Here is a 23,796-nt window from a genome sequence, read left to right as displayed (position 1 = left end):
TTGATAGTACCATTTTTTATGACTTCTCATCCTTCAGCCTCAGATTTCCATCATCTTCTTAGATAGGCTTTCTCTGACCGCCCTACCTGAAGTAGTACCCTCAACCTCCAACCCAATTGCTTCTTTATTTCTTTCATAGTACGTATTGCAATGGCAATTATCCTAGATGCTTTTTTCTGATTGCTTATCATATGTCTACCACCACTACTTCTCCCATAAGAAAACAAAATATGCTTAGTGCATAGTAGATGCACAATATGTATTTGTTGAATGAACAACTTAACAACGCTATGAGATAGATAGGAGTTATATTTCCAATTTTATACATGCAGAAAGTGAAGCACAGGAAGTTTAAATGTCTCTTAAAGTAGGACTCTTTTACAGTTTCATTTTACTTTACAGCTAAGAAAGCATTTTCATAAATATGAGCTCTTAATATTACGTATTAAGTAGTGCAGCACCTGTGGTGGGAACAAAATCAACGTTCAAAGAGAATTAGTGAGCCAACCCCGTGGCGTGGTGGTGAAGTTCGGTGTGCTCCACTTCGGTGGCCCTGGTTTTGCAAGTTCAGATCCCAGGCGTGGACCTACACCACTCATCAACCATGCTGAGGCAGTAACCCATATACAAAATAAAGGAAGATTGGCACAGATGTTAGTTCAGGGCTAATCTTCCTTAAGTAAAAAAGGAGGAAGATTGGCAACAGATGTTAGCTCAGGGCAAGTCTTCCTCCCCACCTGTCCCCCCAAAAGAAGAGAATTAGTGACTATCTCAGCATCATTCATAACTAAAGGATAAAAGGCAAGAAAACAAACCCAAATCTTCTAAATCCAAGATTAGTGTGTATTAAAGTAGACAACATGACCATCTAACAGTGCTTTAGAAGGTCCCCCTAAAAGTGATACCTCTGTTTTTGAGGGGATACAGAATGTTAGAGCAAAGCTTTATTGGAGTTGGGGGTAGAAGAATGTTGACAGAAATGGGGAGAGTCTTGATTTTGCTTTCCTTGGGTAGCACAATACAATAAAAAAGAACATGCTTTCTCCAGGTTCACATGCTACTTACTCTCCACGTGACACTGGGCCAATGGCTTAACCCATCTAATTATTATCAGTAAAATAATGGTGATATCAATTATCTCCCAGAATCATTGTGAGGATTAAACAAAAGTATCAAAGCAAAATCCCTTGAGCAGTGTTTGGCAAAGAGTAGGTGCTCAGTTTCAGTAAATTCTATTTACCTTCCCTTTTTTCTCTTCCTATCTCTATATTGAAAAGCAATGGCCATGGCCATCATCACTGTATTACAATTTATAATCCACTCCAGGGAAATGATTGCTTCTCAGTCTACAGTGGGGAATAAATTCCAATCATCCTAAGGGGTGAGGACTGGTGTGGATAAATGCTCTCTTGATACTACTGGTGGTATTAGAAAAGGACTTGACAGGTGGGTCAGTCGGTTCAGGAAACTTAGACTCCACTTGTCCAACACTACCACGGTCTAAAGGTCCAAAGAAAATCTCACTTTTATGCCTACAAAGGCTCATTGGGCACTAGACTTCTGGTTCTGACACACTTATGGTCACGGACATACCCTTTAATCTTGATTTCCTTAGCGCTTTGTGGAGGTTGTAATATTCATCATGCCTATCCCTTTATAAAATGTGCAGTAAGAACCAGGTGTCTTTATAGCAGGACTCCTTAACTTAAGGTATATTGAGTATTCTTCATAGATCCACCGCCCCCCTGAAATTGCATACAAAACTGTGTGTGTGTATGTGTAACAATATCTATTTTTTTCAAGCATAAGTGCCCTTAGCTTTCATTGGATTCTAAACCCTTGGAATCTTTACTCAAAAGAGGTTGAGAACAGACTCAGAGATTTTTAGCTACTGACTTGTTTTCAGTAGAAGATGTCGACCACTCCACTAAGACCTCGAAATTCTGAAAAATTACTTATTAGTTTCAAAGGTACTGTGTTAGTTTGAAAATAAGTTTTTGGCTTTTGAAACACATGAGAAGTTTTAGAGGCCAAGGATGCTATAAACATTCTAGAATTCACAGGACACACCCAAACAACAAAGAATTATTATGTCCAAAATGTCAACAGTGCTGAGGCTAAGAAAGAAACTCTGATATGTAGGGGAAATATTGGAAGAAAATATACTCCAATTATATCGTTCATCTATGATTTTATTTATTGCTTCTATACATTTCTGTATTTCACAACATTTGTGCAGTGAGCATATCTTTCTTTTATAATCAGATAAAAATAACAAAGAAAAAATCCAAATTTGCCCTTCTTTTTTGAAATAAGTCAATAAGTAATGAGGTCAGCAAAGAAACAGTTGAAAAATTGGTCAGAACATCAAAGGAAGAGGCTCAACAGAGCATGAATATGAATTATCATGGGGTTCTATTTCTGCTCTGAAACTCCTCGGGGAGTGAAAGGGGGAAATGTCATTAGCCACCTGGGGTGTTAGGAATAAAAAGCAGCATGCTATTATGTGATTCGACACTGATCTTCATCTTGAGTCAAGCAGAGGCGATCACAAGAGGGACAGGAACAAGACTACTGTGCTGCTTTGAATAAATATCTAAAATATCCCCAGAAAATTCAGACATCCCCTGGGAGCTGTGTCCTGGATTCTCTTAGGGACTCAATAATTTGAAGTACATATAATTTTCAAATTACACATTCTCCATCTGTTTTTCTCTAGATGCTACACCCCAATTGAAAACTCTTGAGACACCATAATTGCCTCTTCAGCCTAAGCAATAGCATTTTTATTTTCAATTGATAAGATTCCGTAAGCTGATTCAGAGAATACTTTCATATAATGTTGCAGGAGAAGATAAAAAAAAAAATGTGTATTTCCTTTCCCCATAAAGTCTATTCTACCACATAAATTTATCACTAACATAGATATGAATTATGATTCCCAATACAAAATTTAAGGCTATTTAATTACCAGTTTAAGTCAGAGTCATATTATTTTAATATATTTACTATTTTATTCATGTAGCAAAACTTCTCCTGCTATGTGGAAGGATTTCCAGATTCGAAATATCTTTATTCTGAAATGCACCATGACTAAAAGAAAAATAAAAAGGCTCAGTGACATCTCCAATACCCCCTGGAAGCATCCTCTTGCTTTTCCCTCGATTTCTATAATTTCCTAGATAGAATTTGTAGAAAATAATTGCATGATTACAATTTAAGATTTTAACAGAGTTGTTACCACAGCAATGTAAAAATGACTAAGAGTCATCACAATTTATGTGGTTAACCAATGAGACTGCAGCAACCTGACTGCGCTACCTGGTCATGTCTCTCAAACTGGGCCAGTGATTTCAGAACAGGGTCCTGGCTGGTCACGGCCACTAGGCACCCATCCCAATCACAGCAAATTGTCCTCAGTGGCTTCATGTGTCGACCTTTCTTCCCCTAGTTACGCTACTCTGCCCCCAGCTCCAATTCTACAAGTATTTATTGCCTTCTCTGCACCAAGACTCTGCTAGGAGCATCATAGACATCATTCATTCACTTATTTAACAAATATTTTTGAGTACCTACTATGTGTAATACTTCTTTAATCGTCACAAAAATATATCAGGTAAGCATTAGTTAATTTCTTTTACAGATGAGAAAATTAAGGTTACAGAAATTTAAATAAATTGCACAAGGTCACATAAATACCAGAAGTATTACATGGATTTAGTTCGTCTGCTGAGTCCACAGTCCTTGCTCCCTACTACACTATACTACCTCCTAGGACCATGCTACTAGCATCCATATGACATAATTTTAGAGATAACAATAATATGTCTTTATTCAAAAAAGCTCCTTCAAAGATGTTTCCTATCCCATAACTAGAAATTTATCCTTCTTAGTTGCAGGATGATCTTTAATAAGTAAATAACTCTGAAAAATGAAAGACAGAAGCTAGTCAGTCATTTTCACTTTAATGTGACTGAGTTCCCAGATATTCTTGTGAGAACAAATGATAATGGAAAAAGAGAGAGAATGGGAGCTTTGATGAATATAAGTAAGAGAAAGCAGTCCAAGTCAGAGCACAAGAAGAGAATTGCTGGGCAGCATGAAAAATCAGTTCATCCTATTTTCAATCCGACCTGAGGTTCACTCTTTCTTTTATTCCATTACTGGCCAAGAGATCAGATAGATAGGTAATAAGAAGTAATATGAGTGTTTGGAATTGATTGATTCAAATCTTTTCTCCACTGCTTGTTGACTGTTTATCCTTGGACAAGATATTTAACCTCTAGCTTTAGTTTTCTCATCTGTAAAAGGGAAATGATGATCCTATCCCATTGGATGGTTATATAGATTAAATTAGAGAGTGTAAGTTTAATGATTATTATTCTATAAATGACAACAGCCATTAGAAGATGGAGAAATGGAGACGAGACAAGAGCAGTGTCAGATAGATTCAAAATTGGTCAAAGGACTGCATCTAAATGATGTTAAATTGAATTCTCACCAAATATTCTTGCATTCCTTCATGTTTTTAACTGCCTCACAGTTGACTGGGGCCATACAACTAGTTCCAGGCAGTGAACTGTGAGCAGAAGTACATGGAATAAGCATGGAGCATGAATGAGAAATAACTTTGATGTGGAAAGTCACTGAGATTTGGGGGGTTAGTTTGTTACTGCAGCACAGTTTAGTCTACCCTGGTTAATACACTATGCATTACTGCCATCCTAGAGTATAGTCTATAGTAGGACGCTTCAGGGCTCCATCCACAGCCACACCCAATGTAACATTTTTTATCAATGATTAGATGATCATTAGCTGCTGATCATATTTAAGCATGACAAAAGGCTGAGAGGAGCAGCTGATAAGATAAATGATAAAATGTCAGGCTCCAGAAAGATCCCAGGAGACTGAAACTATGATCCAAATTGAATATCATAAAACTTAATTTGAGTAAATGTCATCTTAACACATGGCTCCCAAAAGTCAACTTTCCAAATATAAAATTGGAGAGGCATGATGGGGCAGCAGTGTACAAGGAATTCTGAAGGATATTATCATGTCAATAATTGTTCAGTAAAGGTACACATTGTGACTACAAAAGTTAATCTGACATTAAAATGTGTCCTAAATAAGCCGTTCAAAGTCTCATTCTCTTATGCTGGCAAACACTTGTTGAGTACAGAAGCCATCTTTTTCATCTGAGCATAATAGGTCCTGGAAAAAGAAGTCCATTTAAAGTTAATTCATTTCAAAGGGTGTGCTGGAACTTTCCATCTGCCCTCACAATTTCTGCTCCATCTTTCTCCACTCTGCTCTGTGCCCAAGGACACTGATCTATTTGCACTCTGGCTTCCAATTAGTTTCGGCCATTAGGAGGCACTGGCAGGAGATGAGAGGGCAGGAGGAGAGTGAAGCAAGAGTATTTATTTTCCGACTTCCTCCCCGTGTGATCACTGTGAGTTGGCAATGTCCCCCCTCCACCAAAGGTGGCACTCTCCATACAGTTACTCTCTCTGAGTTCACGTCACTGCTCTCTCCAACTGGCTCCCCAATCCTAGGCCAGCTTCTGGCTTCTATTGCTAGCCCCAGGGTACTGTAGCATCCCTCTGATAGTTTCTCTAGAACCTCTCCAGCCCTTTGTGAATAGTAAACTCTCCTCAGTTACCAGTTTGAGCCTTGTGCTTCCAGCCAAGACCCTGCCTGATAAAAATTAAGCAAAATTTCATAGTACACAGTAAACAGAAAGATAGCTTGATTAGGGATTTTATGTTCAAAAATGAAACTGAACACAAGGAAAATAAGTTTATCTTATGTGCATTGAATTTATGTTGTGATTTCAACTTTGTACCTTTTTTAGAATAAATAAAGAAAAAATAGTCTTTTGTTTGTTTTTGTATAATTTTACCAACATAATTTTATGGTATTACTATAGAACGCCCTTCATTTTTGTTTAATCTTTCTTCACAAAAAAAAAATTTTTGATGTTTTTTACAATTTTCAACGAGACATCTCCTAATCATTTTTTCTTCAAGTAGTCCTATTTGAAGTATATGTTATGCTTTGCTTTTCTTCAATTTTAGTTGATATAATTCTGTCAAATTCTCCTTTTACAGTCGTTTCCCATGTGATTGGAGCAGTTCTCCACTTTCACTTTAATTTCATGGGATTCTATATCTTTTGCATAGTTTTCAGTTTAATTTTGCAACTAATTTGCATTGGACAAATGGCCTCATTAATTAGTGACTATTATCATACTATGATCAGTATGCTCCCCTTTGCAACTTCACAACTGCAATGACTCTGGCATGAGTCCTGGACAAATGAGAATTACTGTCTACTGTGGCCCTTTCTGGGCAGGAAGCTTTGAGAGAGACAAAAGACACAGAATGCAACCAGCAGCCTGCAGAGGGCTAGGTCCTTGTGGCAGAAGATATTGCCAGTATTAAGGCTCGACATCTTAGCAACTATCCCCTACAAAGATCCAAGGATAAATCAGAAGGAAACAGAGAACAGCTAAGAGAACTCCAGGCAGTGGTCTATCCATGTGGCATCCACAATGTACGGGAGTCCAGCAATGACTTAGCCCTCCAAGCCTGATCCAGGGAGAAAATGTACCAAAGATTTTATCCACACTAAGAACACTACCTCCTCCAATTCCAACCTTCTCTGATCACTGTGACAAAACACATCACAAAAGGATTATGGGCAGAATTTTACATTTTCTGGGAGCCTTACTTTAGACTCTCTAGTCCAAAGAGACCAAGGGTAGATACCCCAGTGCTTCCCAATGGCCTATGCCAAACATCAAAAATATTAAATCTACTAGATTTTATATATCCAATAGAGAACTATACATTCTATACCTTTTCTAACACACATGCTGATTCATAAGTGAGCTTTAATCATCCCAAGCAAAGATGCTTCCAGATAGAGTTGAGAAAGCGCAGAAGTAAAGCAAAAACAGAAGAGCCATTACGCTAATATATGGCCTTCTGAGGCTCTTTTTGCCTTGAGGAGAGAATGCTAGAACAAGCAGAAGGGGAAGAACGCTTCACTTTTCTTAGTTTGTGCCAATTCTGTTATAACACTACAACCTTATTAATATGAGGCCTCTAGTACTACAGTCTTGGGCCTCGACAAGCTTAATGTTTAAATATTCCTCAACACTAAGAAACTGAAATGTTTTCCTTAAAAAAAGGTAAGAAGTCTACCTTCAAATATCTACAGGTTTACCCAGGAGGGAATCTTCCCTTCACATGAGTGAGGTGTTCAGTAAATGGTCCTTATCACTTTGTATTAATCCTTCACAGACTCTATAATATGCCATCTTTTTAGAGGGCTTCCTAGACAGAATCAATGTCTCCCGCTTCTGTGTCCCTATAGAACTCTCATAGCTTTCCAGAGTCCTGGTCTTAGCCTACCTCATATTGAAACTAATAGTGTAGCTCCCTGTCTTCCTTCTGATTTTAGATGGCAAGCAACGTGTGCATCAGAATCAGCAGAGCAGCTGTTTAAGGTCAAAGATGCTCAGGCCTCACCCATCGGAGATTCTCATTCAGTAGGTCCACACTGGAGACAAATTTGTGTTTGCTTGTTCATTAGACAGTAATCGACCAGTATATCAGATCCTCTAAAAATCAATAATGATAAAAAGAAAGTATTCAGATCAAACTAGTGAGACCTGAGAACGAGGCAATGAATTCCATTTTATAATATTATCCTAACAAACCCAGATCTATGTCTGGCCATAGGCATGCTGAGGGTGAGGAGCAGTAAGATGTGATGCATGAACTCGAGAGATGAACTGCCTGGGTTTGAACTCTGACTCTAAGACGTACTACTTACGTGACCTTGGGCAAGCTACTCAACTTCTCCATGTTTCAGTTTCTTCATTGCTAAAGTAATCATCATAATAGTGACCACCTCGTAGGCTTGATGGGAGAATTTTATGAGTTAACGGTATCTCTAAAGCACATAGAACAGCGCCAAACAGTGAGTGAGGGAGGGCAGTGTTAGTTAATAATTAATACTGGCTGAGAGAAGTTTATGCAAGTGGCTGAACTTGCATTTATCTACAGCCTTCAAAAGCCCCACAGGTGATTCCAATGCAAAACCAGAGATAGAGGCAAACTCAGGCAGCTAAGCAGGTTTCAAACTTTTCCTTTTCTGAAGTAAAATGGAGATTCCCCTACAGCATTATGATAAATAACATTTACAAATAAGATTTCTGACAATCTGACCATCATGAATTCAGCTTTAGCGACATCTATAATTATCCTTTGGAAATTTGCCCTGATCCGAGACATGTCGGAATCTGTGCGAGCAGATTCTGCCTGGGAGATTTTTCTTTCTGCTGCTGTTCCAAATAAGTCAGTTATTAAAAGCACCGAAGGAAAGAAAAAGGTCCTTGGAAGTTGAATAGTTTAACAGTTGGCCACAATTAGTAAAATGAATGAGAAAAACAGATAAGAAATATCTAAATAGATACTCTCCATAGGAAATTCACCTCACCATAGGAAAATAAGTATGAATAAAAATATAAGTGTGCCAATTTGGCAAGATTAATATCTTGAGAGAAATGATAATTAATACTGTTTTTCATTATGATTAATACTTGAACTTAATGAAAAATCAGCGACTTTGTGACACAAACTGAACAATTATGCATACAGTTCACTATGTGGAAGTCGTGATGAAAATAACATTAATTTAAATCACACGCTGGAAATTATAGTCAAATTAGAATATATATCACATTACATATATGTATATATGTGTGCATATGTCTAAGTATATATGTTTATGTCTATTTATCCATCTATGTAAATTGCATGGTAATGCAATGGAAAAATAGGTTCTCCACTAAGAAAGAATGTAAAGTTACCATCTCATTTTAATAATGACTGGTGGTTAAACTACCAAGTAGAAAATCTAAGACCACATTGTTGCTTGAAAGCCCTGGACAAGACATTTTGGTAACAGATAAAGTGTTTTATCCAGGAAATAATAGTTATCTTGTTACGCAGGCTGTGAGAATAATGAAGTCCAAAACTTAAGAGTATTTCAAGACAGATTTCTAAAAGGCACCCACCCAGGCCTCCTCGACCCCAACCCACTTAACTTACAGCAAGCAGGGAAGGTGTACCTCCACCATTCCCAGCTCTCTCCTGCCACCCACCCAGAATTCACTTGTCTATAAAAATGAGAAATTAATCTAGAACCAAATCTAAAGAAAAATATGTTACTAGCACTGGATCAACACTCTTATTAGTCTTGACCTCCCTGGAGCCACTAGCAAGTTTGAGGGGTCTTTGATGACTTTGATTATCTTATAATGCCTAACAGCATCTCACAGTAGTCGCTTTCACAGAAGTTTATAGAGCCTAAGACCTTCTCCACATTAACATATACTTCACAGTTCTCTTCTGATTCAGTCCACTGTCCTGGTGCATAACTCATAGTAATCAACAAGAACCACTGTCAGGGCAAAGGGTCAGGGCCATAACTCATAGTAATCATCATCAAGGACCATTGTCAGAGCATTATCCTTGGGGACAGAATATGGCACTGCTCACTGGCATTGAAGCCTCCATCTGCATCATGGAATTCCCAGTGTTCTGGTTCCTGATATGCTGCACAGAGTTTTCTGGGTCCTTCACAAATCCAGTTGTAAAATGACAACACTACAGGATTTCATAGTGACTATCGTGGAAACAGGAAATAGGGATATGGCAAAAAATTCCAAGCCTAAATATATGCTGATCCTGAAGAGAGAATAAAAGAATTCTAGATCAAAGTTGTATCGCATAATATTTTTTCATAAACTACAGGCTCATTTTAAATTTTCATTAAATTAGCTAATACATATTGAGCACCTTCCATGCACCAGGGACTGGGCAAAGCACTTTGCATACATTTTCTCATTTAGGAAATGGAGGCTTAAAGTTACTCTCATTGCTGGTATGTCTGTCTGATGACAAAATTCTCTCTCTTAGGGGGACTTCCCAGATGTTCATGGCCTTCATTGTAAACTTCTCATCCTGAGCCATTCCTATTAATCACTCTAGCTTCTAACCATATGGATCTTTTTTTTTCATTCTACAGACAAAACACTTGACCAGCAATGCTATGATCACTGTGACTTTGTCCCATCCCTGACCATGTTTTAAGCTCTTCCTTGAATCCTTTTTTGTTGTTGTTCTTTTTATTTTGATGAGGAAGATTTGCTCTCAGCTAACATTTGTTGCCAATCTTCCTCTTATTTTTGCTTGAGGAAGATTAGCCCTGAGTTTAAATCTGTGCCAATCTCCCTCTATTTTGTATGTGGGTCACCACGACAGCATGGCTTGATGAGTGGTGTAGTTCTGTGCCCAGGATCCAAACCCGAGAAGCTGGGCCATGGAAGCGGAGTGTGCCAGACTTAACCGCTATGCCATGAGGCTGGCCCCTCTTCCTCGAATGCTGATGCACTAGCTTGCTTTAGAATGTTTGCTTTCTAGTCCTATGACCTCCTATTTCAGCCTTACCTTGGCCATCCTCAGCTCTGCTGCTAATTTCTAAAGCAGAGCTCTTAAGCTGGTGGCTTACAGGTAGAATCAAACCAGCGGACATGTTTCAAACGGTCTGCCATGTATGTTTCTGTTTTTATTTTGAAGCAGTTGCAGACTTCTAAAACTTGGGAGAGTTTCACTTTTCTTTTGGAAAAATAAGAAGGGAGGTGACTACAATTGCCTAGAAATAGCAGTTCCTTTCTTCAGATGAGACATGTGCTTTCCAGTTTACCATTACTATTATCTGCCTGGCCCCTATAGGCTTTTGCGTTTTAGACCCCAGATTTAACATAACGATTTGCTGGGGGTTTTTTCTTTTAAAATACTATCCGGGCCTAGTCAGTAAATCTCTGCAATCCACTAAGAAATACATCATAATCTTGTACAGTAATGGTGAATCCTCAGCCATGTCTTTGCAGGTGCCATCACTTGAAGAATGTCAAAAGAGAAACACAAGGACCCTTTACTAAGGATAAAACTGTGTTTCCACCATCGGATCTTATTGAAGCATGCTTCAGGAAGGAATAGATTCTCAGGAATAATATCACCTTGCATAAAAGAACAATATTACTGTTCTTTTATCCAGAGTTATGCACTCATAAGCTTTTTTATGGACGACAGATGTGATGATCCAGATGGAGAATTACATTAAGCCTGATGACTCTATCCGAGCAACCTATTACAGGGCCCAAAGGCAGCAAAGCTGAACCGAAAGATGGAAGCAATGACCAGCCATAAGATTACTTGTGATGGGTAAGGATCTCAACAGCTAACCTCATCTGACAAATAGTCAATTCCTTGAGCTTCAGTGCTGTGTTTTTTCTTTGGAGACTGCAACCTCTGGCTCGATCAAAGAAGCTAATTAATGATAAACTGTGTTATAGGGAATTAGAACTGACAGCTTAATTCTGTACTCATTTCTGACAACTTTGTTGGTGAGAAATTTCACTATGTCCCATCAGTAAATCTGCAAGCACATCTACTGGGGTGATCCAAATAATTACCCTTAACTATTTCACGTGTAGGAACCTACCCTACAGATATAGTCACATATATGCTATGTCTTTTATCACAGAATTATTTACAAACGAACAAAAAGGGGAACCTTCTAAATGTCTATTAATTACCACTAGGGTAAAGACTAAGTAAATTAGAATGCAACCAGACTGTCACTAATGCAAATTACATGAAGTTGGGATTTTTGTCTGTTTTCCTGACAAACACCGGGGGTTAGCACGCTTTGCCTATAAAACGCCAGATAGTAAATATTTTAGGTTTATATGCCATAGGACCTGTATTGTAACTACTGAGCTCCACTTTCATAGCACAAAAGCAGCCATAGACAATAGGTAAACAAATGAGAATGGCTGAGGTCCAATAAAACGTTACTTAAAAAAGCGCGTAAGGCTAGATTTGACTTGAGGGCCATAGTTTGTCAAATTCCTGCTAATAAGAATCATAGAACATTGCATTTAATCTACATACCGCCCATCCACAATTATCTTCATGCCCTCCTACTAAATAATAGTAGCTAACAGTTACTGAAATCTTATTCTGTACTCTGTCACGGGCACTAGTCAGAGTAATTTTTTATAACATAACGATAAGGTGGGTGTTATTATTCCCATTTGCCAAATGAGAAACTGAGATCCAAGGGTTACATAACGGCCCTTTTTTATAGAGCCAGGAAGTGACAGAGCAGGGATCACCTCATGAAATCTACAGCCTGTCTGTGATAAGCTGGGCAGTGTGAAGATGCAGCTTTAAATCATTAAGCATGAGACAAATGGCAGTCAAATTATGAATAATCGCTCTTGCTTTACAGAGGAAGAGACAGAAACACAAGTGGAACGCAAGATCTGCACAGCAAGTAGGTTTAGAGTTACTAATTGAGCCCCTCCTCTGGATCCTGCTGCAACTCATTATCACACTGTCTTCCGATTAAGTCACTGCCACCGTCAAGTCAAAACAGTGACTTGGGAAATTGTTTCTTTAGGGCATTTTTTTGTCTTCAGTGAAACGGCCCCAAATCCTCACTCCTCCTATGGCTGCTTGATTGGCACCTTCACCTGCTCCTAACCCTGGAGGTAAATTTGTAGTTCTGCTGGGGCAATGATGAGGATTACCTTGCGAGGAGCAGTGATCCTTAACCTATTAATCAAGACAGCCAACGCAGACTTCCATGTCTTAGTAATAAATTACAAAAACACCTAAGAATTAGGTGCTCAACAAAGTTGAGTTTGATGAGAAGCCAAATTGACAAGCTCCTCCCCCCTACATCCAGGCTAATTTTTCACCAGCTATTTGTAGGAAGCTATAAAAATATCTCTCAGAGATAACCACCCATTAGCTGTACATTCAGAACACCTTCAGAGAGCCTCTCCCCACTGCAGCATGCTATTTTCCTGCAAACTTCACCCTCCCTGTAAACCAGAACTGCCTTCAACTTGTGGAAATTAGCTGGCAGCCAAAACTGGAGAGTTCTCACACCAAAAAGACAAGTCAATTCAGGATTCCCAGAGAAACAATCAAGAGAATTTTAGAATGGACTCCTCTGGCATACTTCTCTGACTCCCTCCGGCTTCAATCTACATAAAATGCTCAGTTGTCATAATTATTACCCTGTTATAATTTATTAATAATGATAATATGAGTATTTCCTCAGTTCTAACACATTTTTTTCACATCCCACTTTTTATGCTTCATATTTCTCAAATCAGGATGCATCTTACCTATTGATATTTAATATAATAATACAATGACTATTTAACATAGTGCAAGGCTGCCTCCTTTTTCCCTGAAAAATCAATGGTGCATATTAAATTTACAGTATCTTGAAATCAAGAAAATGAAACACATAAAAATGTTTATATGTAGTAGTTAAGATTCCTTCATCACAATCAACAGAATCCAACTCTGGCTAACTTAACAGAGAAATCAGTAGGAGAATGAATTCCCATAGAATTGCTGGTGATACTGAACCTCTTAATCTCCAGTTTGTGTACCCAATGCACAGTAAGCCACACACAGAGGCATCAGTGCTTGGAGATGCAGAAATGTTTATTCAAATTGGCCAAAATAAGAAGGTGGGAGCTGGGTTCTCTCAAATCCACCCTAACTAGAAAGGAAAGCAGAAGGTTTTATAGAGCTAAGGGGCTGAGGAGGAGGCATTTTGGAGAAAGAAAAGGATAATCTGTGTATCTTTCACTCCCAATTAGCCCCTGGGCAATCTGACTTCTGGGCATCAGCTGGAAGCTGGCAGCTGGTTATTTGGTGATCCTTGAAGGCACTCTCTTTCTCCTGTAAAACAAGCTCATAAATCCTTGTGACCTTTGAGTTACCCCTCAGGTTAAACAGGAAAACAGCAAATGGACAAGATTAACTTCTTTTCATGACAAGGTTGAAAGGTAATCTTAATGAATATTTACAGTAACCCTCAGGTACTGCCTTCACTGGGAAGGCTGGAGGACCCAGCTCCAGAGCGGAACAGCAAACTACTTACTGGGTACTGGGTACTGGGTACTTACTTACTTTCCTGTCTCATGAAGAGCTGCAGGGGAATCACATGATTAACTTGTTTGAGTTGTCTTTGTTTCTTCTCTCTGTGTCATTCTGCTGAGGATGCAGTTCCAGAAGAAAGAGCCCACCCAACTGAGTTAGGTCCTGTGCCTGCCCAATGGCTGCACCAGCATGGTGAGGAAGGATCTGGTGGAAGGTACCTGCAATGGCCTCCAGGATACCTGTGACTGCTATCATGGGAAGGCAGAGACCCTGAGTCACAGCCCTCTCAAGACTGCACATAATGGAAGAGAGGTGATTTCCCGTGGTATAGTTAAGAAAGAGAAAGGTATGCTGGGTGGCTAGAGTATCTCCACAACTTGGATATTAACATCACTTTCTTATCACTACAGCCTCTGCTTAGATGTTCTCAACAGCCTTGTGAGATAAGGGTGATAAGCATTATTATTCTCATTTTCCACAAGAGGAAATGCAGGCCCAGATAGGCTAAGTGACCTAGTTTATCAGCTGGTCTGTGGCAGAGGAGGACTGGAACCTGAGCCTTCTGACTCACAGTTTATAGTAATTAAAGACCAATATAACGGGGGGGGTGGGGGGGGGGGAGAAAAACTTTCCTATTGTAGCCTTTCTAATGCCTTGGAGGGAAAAAAATCCTTCAGCCACAAATTTAATCAGCCTGAAAAGTAGCCCCCCAGCACTTTATGCCTATCTCAGGGTCACAGAGGAAAATTGTCTGGGAGACAGAATCAAATTCTACTTGCTGTATGATCTTTGATAAGAAATTTAACTCTTCTGAGTCTCAGCTTCCTCAGTTGGGAAATGCAGAGAACGCTTCCCTTGACTATCTCCCAGATTTATAGAGGAGACAGATGTACGTGAAGCCAGTACCTGAGGGTTACTGTAAATATTCAGTTAGACTACCTTTCGACCTTGAGAAGAAGTTAATCTTGTCGATTTGTCGTTTTCCTGTTTAACCTGAGGGGTAACCCAAGGCTCACAAGGATTTATGAGCCTGTTTTACAGTAGAAAGGGAATGTCTTCAAGGATCACCAGCCAGCCAGCCCCCAGCTGCCATTGACTCAGAAGTCTGATTTCCCAAGGGCTTATAGTTAGTGGAAGAAACACAGATTACCCATTTGTTTCTCCAAAACTTCTCCTGCCACACCCCTTAGCTCTATAAAACCCCCTGCTTTCTTCTCTTGTTAAGGTAGATTTGAGAGAACCTATGCTCCCACCTTCTCATTTTTGCCAATTCAAATAAACCTTTCTCCATCTCCAAGCACCAATGTTTCAGTGATTGGCTTACTGCACATGGGCACATGAACTTCAGATTGAGAGGTTCATTATCATATGAATATAGGTGTAAGTCCTTGAAAAAGCACTAAAGGCTCTTTAGTTGTAAGTCTGAATGACCATTTGCTGGTCTGCTAAGTACAGAGTCACAATTTGGTGGCACACAATTTAGGTTTTAACTTTTTTTCTAAGGCATAATTTCTTTGGAATTCGACTCAGATTTGTTTTGGTTTTGTTTTTTTTTTTAAGAACCTAGGACATCACATACAGGCTCATTAGCACAAAAAGAAACATTTTAATTCACAGCAACCAACTACCTATGCTAAATGGTGAAATTCAAATCTCTTTTACTGTGTGTACCTCTTAGCACCCTAAATTCTACTGAGTATGACATAGACTTGGTACTTATGGGAACTTGAGGATTTAAGGAAATTAATTGATAGTTGATTTCAGGTGAAGGCTTCCATACTTTTCAAAGAATGCTTTATAATAAGGTAACAAGCAAAGAACATGGGTTTTGTAGCCAGGCCAATGTGGCTTCAACCCCTTACGCAGGCTCATACTGGCCATTTGATCTAGAGCAAGTTATTTAAGTTTCCTAGTCTTCACTTCCCAATATATAAATTGGGAATTAAAATATATATTTCATAGGATTATTACAAGACTCAGAGATAAGGTATGTAAAATATCTGGCACTTACTAGATACCTAGGATCCCAAGTCAGTTATTGTCTGTCATCATCATCATCATCATCTCACTATTATTAATATGTGGATGATATCGTTTAATCTTACAATATTAAGACACTGTTTTCAATAGATGTGGAAATATATCTAGTCTTAGAGAATTTAAATCACTTGCTGAAGGTCAAATAATTAGTAAGTAGTTGACTTGAAATTTGAACACAGGTCTATCAGAGCACACACCTTTAACACTAAACTATGCTATCATTATTACTGTTAATATTATTGCATTTTATTATCTTTATTATTGGCTATATCCAAAGACAGTTCAGAGTAAAATTCTGAGAGCACGTGATGCAACAGCTATTTCTCTGAATGGCATTCAGTGCTCTGGGAAGAGAATAGGATATTGGATTAAGAGCTAGTTTTAATTTAGGTCTACCTCTTCCAAGTCATGTGACCTTAAACAAGTCTTCCAATGAGCCTTAATTTCCTCATCTGTAAAATGAGTTTAATAACCACCTCCATGGCATATCTTCAAAGATCAAGTATAAAAGTGTGTATGACAGTACTTTGTACAGTGTAAAACAGGATATGAGCATGTTTATGTTGTGTTAGTTTTACCACCATTACCAAGGGCCACATTATATGTAGGTCCTTGGAAGCTACCTTAAGTTTGTAATAGAGAGTGAGGCAAAACATCTCTGGCTCCACTAAGGGAAAAACCTACATCAACTCCACTCCAGTGTTAATGGCAAAGGAAAGCCCACAATCGTAAGTGTACCTCCTGAGCAAGATGTGATTCCAAGACCTATCTGAAAATTAAAGAATGTCAGCAAGAAACTGCTTAATCCATTTGTCTCCCCAAGATCCAAGAATACAGAAGTAACAGTGTAGGATGTAGATGTGATTAGTCCTGTGTAACTTTCTTATTAAAATGTTACCTTCAAGTCAACTCCATATAGTGTTCTCATGGCCCCAGTATTACCACCAATTTTCTCTTCTCACTAATTGTTTTATAAAACTAGAAAAGATGGATTTGACTCACCCAGGCACCAATTCCTGAAACTGTTATCTTCCTGTCAATGAGAACACCACCACATAGAAACCTGGAAAATTAAGGGAGATTTATCAGACCTTCATTAGCCACAATGACAGTCATCTGGCAAACCCTACAATTCACTGAATAGTTATTGTGTGGGCACTTGTTCCTTCAGAACCCATGCTCTGGAGTGGCAGGCAAGGACTCACACCTGCTTGACCTAGTCTTATTATCTTCCCAAGTGGTACTGATCATAATTGCCACATTAGCTGATGGAACCCAACAAGTGGTTCAAGTAGCAGCTGGCCCCTCGAGACAGGCCTCCTGATCCTAAAGTTATTCTGGAGGTCAGTGTGAATATTTATTTTTCTTTCTAATGAGGTATATTGGGATGTGCAAGCCACAGATTGAAGTCATAAGTTGTAAGGGGCACAGTTGTCTTGCACTACTCACGACAAGATTCTTTGATAGAGAGTAGTCTGGTAATGATAATTAATGGAATAACCTACATGTTCCCCATGTAGGACATTCGACTGAGACGCACAGATCTACAGTATATAAAACAAGATTTCATCATGCATATTAGAGGAAATATGTAGTAAACTAATAAGACTATAATTTATGGGAACTAAAATGATGTTCTTCTGAAAACTGAGAAGACTATGCTCTAGATCCCTGCACATACGACCAGATGGACAGGTAAGTCATGGACAGATAGAGTCACAAAATGATAAGCTACATGAGGGCGGGGCTATTTCTGTGATGTTCAACGTTCCATCTCAAGTGCTGACTACAGTGCCCAGCATATTGCAAGCATTTTATAAACACCATTGAATGAGTGAATGAGTGAATGAGTGAAGCCAATACAGGTAAGCTGGCCAGCCAGAATCAGAGGCCAGCATTTGCAGTGACTTAATAGTTCTTGAGAAAGATACTCTTCCCCAATTGCTTTATTTAGCTTTAGTGTTTTACCCAAGTATAAACTAAGCAAGAACATTACAAGGGCTCAGAAAGTATTGTGGGCACAATGGGATTTACACTCGGCTTATGAAACTGATGAAGGAAGTACCCTTAGCATCTGCTGTGATCTGAGCTTCTGTTCAGTCCTCCTCTCCAAATCCCGACTTCAGGTGGCTATGTCCACATGGCAAAATCTCATTCTCACATCCAGTTCCTGCTACATAGATCCACTGCAGCAACTTTTTGTTTTTTTGCAAAGCAATACAAATTTTAAAACAAACTTCAAACTCAAGTTAACACAAAAAATGTTTTGGCCAGGATGTTTTAAGAGTTTAGATAAAATATGCAAGAACAGAGTTTAGGAGCAAGTCATTTTTTGGTGGGTGTTTGAAAAATGTAATATTTGCCCAACTTTCCTAGCTTAAGTTAATATTGGTCAGCTAATCCATCATTAGACAGAATCCAGACTCTATAATTAAATTTAATAAACAGATATTATGATCTATAGTGTTTACCCATGATTAATTAATAATATTCTGCTCACACATTAATATGTGAATAATATTTAGAAAATATTTCTTCTGTGTGAAATGTTTATGATTATTAAAAATAATTATTGCTATCAGGTAGACTAGAGCAGATAAATAATATTTAAATGCTGATGATCTTGGTCTCAAAGCCAATCCATGCCTTCACTATATCCCAGAAAGCTTGTGGAATTCTTGCCCAAGCAACCAGGCAAGTCCAAAACTTTAGAGTGCATGTGATTCTCCAAGAAAGCTGATTAAAATGCAAATTCTAGGACTCCACCCAAAAGACTCCAATTTAGTATCTCTGAGCAAAAGGATCCCAGGAATTTTCATTTTAAATAATCATCCCAATTGATTCTGATGCACTGGGTAAGGTCTAGATGTGGGTTTATCCTTGAGATGCCTATTTATTCTAGCCATAATTTTGGGTGACAATCAATTCTAAAGTCTTCCAAAATTATAGTCAGAAAATTATGGAGAAAATTAATATGGGACGTGTGTAAAGCAGGGTAGAAAAAGAGGAGTTTGGGAGAATTAATTGTTCCTTCTCAAAGGGCATGAGACTTACATAATTTAAAAAAGAATGAAACACTGTTCAGACTGATCTTGCTTCTATTTTTATTTCTAAAATCTTAGTTTTACTTGGGTTGGGCAGGAGTATTCTGCCCACTGAAAGATCACAGAGAAATGAGAGAGAAATTCAAGAAAATAATTAGTATAAAATATAAAGCAGAACACAGTGCCTGAAAAAGAATATATTTGCAATAAATATGTGTTGAATAAAATGAACAAATGCCTTAACTAATGAATAATTCTCATAGGAAGAAATATATTTTTACAGATATTGAAATTTTCTATTTAACAAAGTTTCCTTACAATATAATTCTGAGATCTATTCTGTAAAACTGTGTTAAGGTTGACAATAGTGCTGTTGTAAGCTTTTCGCCAATAACCTTTTCATTGCAAGTGGCAGTTCAAAGAGGCTTCAGCAAAAAAACCGAAAAAGTCAATATAGAGATTTACAAAAGTGGGAAGACCAAGAGTAGATCTTCTGACTTCAGGTACAGCTGGATTCAGGGATACAAAAGTTGTTTTTTGTTTCGTTTTTTTTTTTTTCATTTCTAGCCCTGTCATCTCTCTACTCTGAATTTCTCTGTGTTTGTTCCATTTTCAAATAAGTGCTCTCCTCATGGTGCCCTGAAGGCTGCCATAAGCTCCAATTCCACATCCTATCCTACCAGTAATTTTACCGTAGAAAGAAAAGAGAGTACTTCTATCACAATAGCTCAAGAAAAATTCCCCCCAAATGAGCTCTGATTGGACCTAATTAACATGACTTAGACAACACATCCATCATTGCACACAGCCATCCAATCTGTGGCCAAGGACACAAGCTGAGGCCTGAGACACACCTACCCCTGGACTTAGAGCATGGCTAGCCACACCTGAACAACATGGACTGATAACGGAGAAATGGTGGCTTACAAAAAGAAAATTAAGGTGCTAGTACCAGCAGGTAAAATTTACTATACAAAAGTCAGCTATAGATATGGTCAAACTGAAGTCCTACTGAATAAACCAAGTGAAATGGTCTTAAAAAAAATTCACGTGATAGAAAGTGTATTCACCATGGCATTCCTAGGCCAGAGGCAAGTATGAATACCTTTATAGTTAAAAAAGAAGATGACAACGGTGACCAGTAAATTTGAGATCTTAAGATAAGAACATTCAGTTTGGAACAGTTCTTTACAGTCCTACATTGAGATAAGATAGAGGTTCATAGAATTTTAGGTCTAGAAAGACCTTGAAGTCAATTGGTCTAATTAACTGGGCTGCAGATGAAGAAATAAAACATTCTAGGCTTTGGCTCCTTTCTACACGTCATTTCTTTCTCTCCCCATTTCATGGCCTGTTTTACCATCTAGCCTTCCTTTGTCCAATGTCGTAGCCATGTGACTATTGAGCATTTCAAATACAGCTGGTTCAAACTGAGATGCTCTCTAAGTATAAAATACACAGAGAATTTCACAGACTTAGTATGTAAAATGTTTCATTAATAGTTTTATATTGATTACACACTGAAATAATAATATACTGGGCTAAACAAAGCATATTATTAAAACTAATTCCATCTATTTTTTCTTACTCTTTTAACATGATGACTAGACAATATAAAATTACATATGTCATGTTTACCTATATGACTCACATTTGTGGCTCACATTAGATGTTTATAGGTCAGCACTGTTCTGTCTACATTGTCTTTCAGTGACTAGAACACGCCACACTCTTTCTAATTTTCCAGCCATTTCGCATATTGCTACCACTGCCTGGAACATTCTTACCTCTTGTTCATCCTCGAGCCCAGCATAAGTCATCCTGTCAGGAAGAAGACTTCAGTTCCCTCATATGTGTTATAGCTCCCTGCCATCATATTCTTCACATTGTGTTGTTACCACTTGCTTAATTGTCTACCTTCTAAGTCCCCTTTGTTCAGGCACCATGTTGTTCCTGTTCACCACTATCCTGAGCACTGTGCCTGGCACATATTTATTGGGCTAATTTTAAATAATTGAAGATAAGTTTCTCTCTTATAGCTCCCCAGAAACTCGTGTCCTCTTGCCTTCCAGGAATAGGAAGTGAATCCTGTATTCAAATTTCTGTTCTTGATACAGCAAAGGAAACCATCAACAAAATGAAAAGGCAACCTCCTGAACGGTAGAAAATAATTGTAAATCATATATCTGATAAGGGGCTAATATCCAAAATATGCAAAATCTCATACAACTCAATAGCAAAACAAACAAAATATTCGATTTTAAAAGTGGGCAGAAGATTTGAATAGACATTTTTCCAAAGAAGACATATAGATGGCCAAAACCAGAATGAACTATCACCTCCTGCTAGAATGGCTATTATCAAAAGACAAGAAATTACAAGTGTTGGTGAGGATGTGGAGGAAAGGGAACACTTGTGCACTGTTGGTGGAAATGTAAACTAGTGCAACTGCTATGGAAAATAGTATGGAAGTGCCTAAAAAATTAGAAATAGAACTACCATATGACCTAGCAATTCCACTTCTGGGTATATATCCGAAGAAAATGAAAACACTAATTCAAAAAGATATATGTACTCCACGTTCACTGCAGCATTATTTATAATAGCTAAGATGTGGAGAAAACCTGTGTCCCTCTATGGATGAATGGAGAAATTTTATATGCGTAAGGGAATATTATTCAGTCATAAAAAGGAAGGAAATCTTGCCATTTGTGACAACGTGGATGGACCTCGAGGGCATTACACTAATTGAAATAAGTCAGACAGAGAAAGACAAAAAAGAAAAGCTCACACATACAGGAACAGATTGGGGATTGCAAGAGGCAGGGGATGGGGGATGGGAGAAATGGATGAATTTTTTTGTGGGTTTTTTCTTAGTTTAAATAAACTATTTGGTTTAAATAAATATTTAACTAAATTTAAACTAAGTAAATTTAGTTTAAAAATTTTATTTTAATTTCTGTTTTCCAAATTTTCTGGAGCTTATGATCCTTTTCTCCACATCTAAATGGCAAGAGTAGTTCATTTGCATTTTTTTTCTGATAGGTGACACAATGGAGGGATTTTGTCCCCAGACAATTCAGAGGATCCTCTAAGGCAACCACAGCAGCTTGTGGCATAGCTAATGGATTCCTGCAATCAAGGGAGTGTGATCTAAGCATCAAGACAAACAGCTATCATAACATTTAAAACACGTACTATACTTACTGGTCAGCTTTGCAATTATAAAATCAATGGAGTGTTCATGATTTAAGCATTAGCTTACTCACTGGGAATTCCAAATCTCCTCTTTTTGAGGCATAAATCTATAAGTTGCTCAATTTATCCAATTCGTCAGAACAATTTCCATTAAATATGAATATTTAATGAAAAGAAAAGTGGCACAAGGACTTCTCTTAAGCATCTAACGACTTACTGGAAGAAATGAAATCTATTAACAAATGATCTCATTTCTATTTCCATCATATAACAGTCATCTGTAGATGCCTTTGAATGTTGTCCCTTGCTTTGCTTTAGAGTTAGGTTTTTGTTGTGATGTGTTTATTCAGTTGTGGGTTGTTACTTTTTTATTGGGCAATAAAAGGACATCAGTGATGTACAGGGTGTTTTCTTAAACACGAACCATTGCAAAAATATTTTTAAAGTTTTCTCAAACCCGTGTTGTGCTGTTTGTTCCCACCAGACCGCATTGTAAACAAAATAATTCGCTATGTGTGTGTAAATGTAAAAGATTAATTTAAATATCATTGTGTGCCCTGCATTTTGCAGCTTAAAAAAGTGCCTTCACACATTTTATCTCATTGATCCTCAATGGAAGTTATCATTATTCCCAGTTTACAGATGAATCGACAGAGGACTGGAGAGGTAGCACGCTTGCACGAGTGCCATCACCGAGACGCAACCCAAGATTTTCAGTTCAGTCTTTCCTTTACTCAAACCCTCCCTGATATCTAGTACACTTTAAAAAAGATTTGCTTTCGCAAAATCTCTAATTTCAACTTGATTTTATTATTTGCCTCTTTCTTGTTCAACTCAGAGTGCTTGGCACATAGTAAGCATTCGTTAAATGTTAACTATATTATTATTCTTTCTTTTAAAGTGAGGTTACTGAATAGAAATGGCAAATTTTTTTCAAGTTAGATTCTATTCCACCGTATTGCTAATTGTCCTCCTTTTGAGGACTGTAACTAGACTATTTCACGGCTCCAAATTTACGTAGACTGCCTTTCAATGATTCTATGATCTTCTAAGGCAGAGGGCAAATTCTTTGAGTGATGGCAATAGCAGAGGTCTCATATAATTGTCATAATTTAAAGCCCTAATTGTCGCACTAGAGCTTCCATAGTGGTGCCAATTAGTACGGAATCCTCCTTCTGCCCTATTGGAAGGGTAAATTTTATGCCCTTTGGTTCCAAGTAAGGTTTGTTTATTTTGTCTGTTTTCACTAGCTTTTTTTTCATCTTTCTAATTCTCTTCACTTTTAATTCTCAACTCCTCTCTCTCCACAAAAAAGGGCTTAAAACCCACTTTCACAATTCTCTAAGAATTTCCTTGACCTCCAGTGCTTGATAATGTCCTCAGAATTGGACAATAGAGGCTCTGAAACAAACATTTCAATCTATAGAAAAGACTAGCTAAATATTTTTCTTTTTGCCTGCAAA

General features: G+C 38.0%; 1 long non-coding RNA gene across 1 annotated transcript in view; it reads right to left on the bottom strand.

Moving 5' to 3' along the window:
* Positions 1-23,796, bottom strand: part of LOC139046281 (uncharacterized) — a 194,205-nt gene that overhangs the window by 114,588 nt on the left and 55,821 nt on the right. Inside the window, exon 2 of the long non-coding RNA XR_011506126.1 lies at positions 17,094-17,154. This is a non-coding gene — a long non-coding RNA (uncharacterized lncRNA). The remainder of the gene's footprint in view (positions 1-17,093; positions 17,155-23,796) is intronic.

This window comes from Equus asinus, chromosome 9, assembly GCF_041296235.1.
Source record: "Equus asinus isolate D_3611 breed Donkey chromosome 9, EquAss-T2T_v2, whole genome shotgun sequence".
NCBI lineage: Eukaryota > Metazoa > Chordata > Mammalia > Perissodactyla > Equidae > Equus > Equus asinus.
The sequence above is the reverse complement of the archived record's forward strand: the minus strand, read 5'-3'. Positions and strand labels throughout refer to the sequence as shown.